This window comes from Salvelinus sp. IW2-2015, linkage group LG24 (assembly GCF_002910315.2).
Source record: "Salvelinus sp. IW2-2015 linkage group LG24, ASM291031v2, whole genome shotgun sequence".
NCBI lineage: Eukaryota > Metazoa > Chordata > Actinopteri > Salmoniformes > Salmonidae > Salvelinus > Salvelinus sp. IW2-2015.
In genome coordinates, this window is record NC_036864.1 from 8,745,658 (window position 1) to 8,749,525 (window position 3,868).

At 47.1% G+C, this 3,868-nt stretch overlaps 1 pseudogene; it reads right to left on the reverse strand.

Annotated features, from left to right (window-relative positions):
• LOC111951361 (scm-like with four MBT domains protein 2) overlaps positions 1-3,868 on the reverse strand; it is a 50,367-nt pseudogene that overhangs the window by 6,696 nt on the left and 39,803 nt on the right.

The window sequence follows — 3,868 nt, forward strand, 5'->3', positions numbered from 1 at the left end:
CTCTCATTTTCATTAATAGCTGTAAATAAACAATCTCATATTTAAATTATGAATCTTGTTTACCTGTGTCCATGGCAACGGGCTCGCAGAGGTCGAGAGGGATTGTCTCCACGGGTTGAGGCGGAGCCAACCTACAGACGGAATATCAATCAACCCATGAGCCAATCAATCAATCGAGTGAACAGCAAAGTCGTCCAATCAAAGACACAGCTATTTAAGACCCTGTCAGATTTAGCTGAGTGTGATACATGTCCTTCCCCTAACACAACTGAACAACAACGGAAAAGAATGAGGGCTATTGATGAGTCCCTTGGGTGAGAGATATAGCAAAAGAGGTTAGACGAGAGAGGTTGACAAAGTGTTACTGAAAGCCTCATTTGTCGTCTCTGAACGACCACTACCCTGATCCTTCAGAGCTGCGTTTCCCAGCCGCGACTGAAACATGTCATTTGTCAAAATAATAAATCTGTCCTCTGAAAAAAAAAACGGCAATTTCCAAGTGAACAGCTAGCTACTGTTCCGGGGGGGAAGGCTATGGTTTGAGAGAGAGGGGCCTCGAGGATTTTAAAGGCTATCTACTMGAGTGTGTTCTCCATCTAGGAGGTTGTACTGTAAAGTATAGCCCATACATTTCTGTGGCTGCTGACATGGCTTGGCAATGCATTGATTTGTTTTTAGAGTGGAATAGCAATCTGTGTGATGGAACTGTTAAAGTGCTGGATGGGGCTTTTAAAAAAGGGAACGGAAACAAGTGAAGGGGTCGGTTCTCTGTAGTGGTTGTAGTGTGCTATCAGCGAACCCTTACTGTCGTCGCCGGTGGACTGAGGTCTGCACGTCTCTGCTGCTGTCTGCAAATCATCACAGAAATAAGAGGTTGTGCACGTGTGGGTGGTGTGTGTGTGTGTTGGTGTGTGTGTGTGTGTGTTGGTGTGTGGTTGTGCTGTGTGTGTGTGGTGGTGTGTGTGTTTGTGTTGTGGGTGTGTGGTGTGTTGTGTGGTTGGTGTAGTGTGTGGTGTGTGGGGTGGATGAAAGATGCGGGGATACTTAGTCTAGGACAGGCTTCAGGTGGTGGAGTTTCAAGATGGTAAGCATTGGTGCTGCACACCTCAGAGTCCTATCTTATGGAATAGATGTCGCCATAGCCGGAGACATAGGCCACATCACACGAATTACAATTTCCAGTGCGACGGGACTCTTACGCTGCTCGAGAGGCACTTGTGAGGAAGGGGAAAAAGAAGACATTGGTATAACTAACGCACGGTCTAGTTCTCCACACAAGGTAGCACTCACAACGCACACACCACACACACTCATCACAGCTAAGAATGGACGCATCAAACCTGCATCACACAACTGAGGGTCTCGATCCAATATGCCGATGTCCTATGAGCCACCACGCAGCAGTAGCGACCGCGGCATGGGCCAACACATGATATGTGTGTGATACTGACATACACGGTAACACTGGCTAATCCACACCCATGGCAGACATACATGATTGGAACATGGTGGGACTTGAGGACGTTTGGTAGCGATAATAGCGGGGGTCGTATGTCTCAGACCACTATTGATCTAGGCGACGAATAAGCCTCGGGTATTGGCGCTCAGCAAATATGCACACTATCACATTCGCAACAAACACACACACTACATACATCCCTTAAGACACCACGAGGCAGCACAGGATACACACACAGAAACAAGTGGACTATAGAGGCATCAATGCACACAGGGCACACACAAGTACAAACCGTGACTACAAGACGACAACTACTTAGCCTCGGCACTACCAGATTTCCCCGAGCTGAACAGAAGTAAAAATCTGTCGTTCTGTCCCCTGGAGGGCGAAGGCAGTTAACCAACTGTGTCCCCGGGAGCGTCCCGGAAGACGTGGATCTACACGGACACCCACTACTACCACACTAATAGGGAGGGCATGACCAACAGTAGACATAACAATGGATCATTCTGCACAAAAGACTTAAGCCATACACATTCTCCTTGGTCTTGTTTGATTGAGAGGGAATGTCTGTTGTTAATGAATAATCGCTCATTTAAAGGTGCAATATGCAGAAATCGCTCCACCATTTCCTGGTTGCTAAAATTCTAATAGTTCACCTAATTTCATTTTGTGACAAAACAAGCAGTCATAGTGTAGAGAATCATTGTACCATGTTAACTGCTGTGAAATATATTTTCCATCACCAAAAATATTGTCTTTTTAGCTGTTTGAAGCTGGTGTAAAAAAAACATTTTGTACACCAGTGCACATAGAACAGACCCACTAGGAAGAGAAAGTATCTTACGTCCGGGAAGCATGCGTCGGGGGCGGCCTCAGTCCCACTCTGTTTCAGGTAGTCCGCCCAATCAAAGTCCTGGCTCTGGTAGCCCATGGGCCGCTCTAGACCAATCCCGTTCTTCAGACACCACTGGACGGGGAGGATGCCCGGCGACTCAGAATGGCACACCAGAGACAGGGGTGTGGCCTCTGGAGRGAGGTCATCCACTGTGACCTGGAAGTAGTGCTCATTGTAGACCTACAGAGAGACAGAATGATGGGAGCGATATTACCATGGCTGCATTAACACATAGAGACACTTTTAAGGGTATGACTAGGTGTGATAATGTTTGGTGGGGTTTGATAGAGTTGGCTAASGTTTGAYATGGRCAGGTAGGCCCACCTGTGTGACAGATACAGGGCAGATGTGGAACGGTTCCGACGGCGAAACCATCTCCAGCTTCATCCCCGTCCTGAAGGAGTGTTTGGTCAGGTCTGCATGGTCCTGAAACAACCGGGTCACCGTGGAAAACACACATGTCTTTTAATGGTCACTGCAAACAGGCTTTGTTAACAGACACTAAGCAGTGGGGCTAGGCTATATAATTAAAATGTTATTACTTTGATATTTATGACTAGTTTGCTCAACCGCCCAAATATGCTCTGAGTTAGATCAAATAATGGCTATGTGAGTCTAACTAATTGTCTGTGACAGGTGTGTTTGACCTATAGAGACAAATAGAGCTAGCTAGTGTGGCCCTTTGAAACCCACTGCCACCGAGGCCATCAGACGGGTCCAGTCAGATCACTGTCGCCTGTACGACAGGTACACACCCAGACTTAGGGGCGTGGGAAAGACAGCAGCTTATCACTACACACACACACACAATAAACACACCCACACACAGACAGGAGCGGAGGTGTCGGAGCTGTGTAACGTAATCATTTTACCTTGACATTTGAGTCATTWAGCAGACACTCTTATCCAGAGTGACTTACAGTTGGTGCATCCATCTTCAGATAGCTAGGTGAGACAACCATATCGCAATCGTACATTTCCCCTCGACAAAGTAGTTATTCACAAAGTCAGTGCTTTTGTTTACCGTGGGATTCTATATATGATACTCTTTAAAGTATCATACCATTTTTTTGTTGTTGATTTTTTTCGAGAAGATTGGCGAAGTCTTGACATTAGTGGGAAGCTTGTTCGACCATTGGGGAGCCAGGACAGAGTAGAGTTTTAACTGGGTTGAGTGGAATCTGACTGACATGATATCGTCTGTTAAATGACTGATCGAAACTCAGGGGTTTGACTACATTGATTAAGTGAGTATTTGATTTGTGTAACTGTTAAACCATCCGCCCCACATGGCCTGATAGCACACGCAGCAAGAATGGTCACGGGAACTGACGAACCTGCACAAGAGTACACATTAAGTTGGTTGCGTGTAGAAGCACTTCCTGTGTCACAGGGCTACTTCCTGTGTGGCTGACCCTCACCTTAAACACCTCCAGGGGCAGTGGGTTCTGCTGGGCCTCGCTCCGCGCCGCCTCCAGGGCCTCCTGCCACTCGAGGGCGCTCTTCAGGCC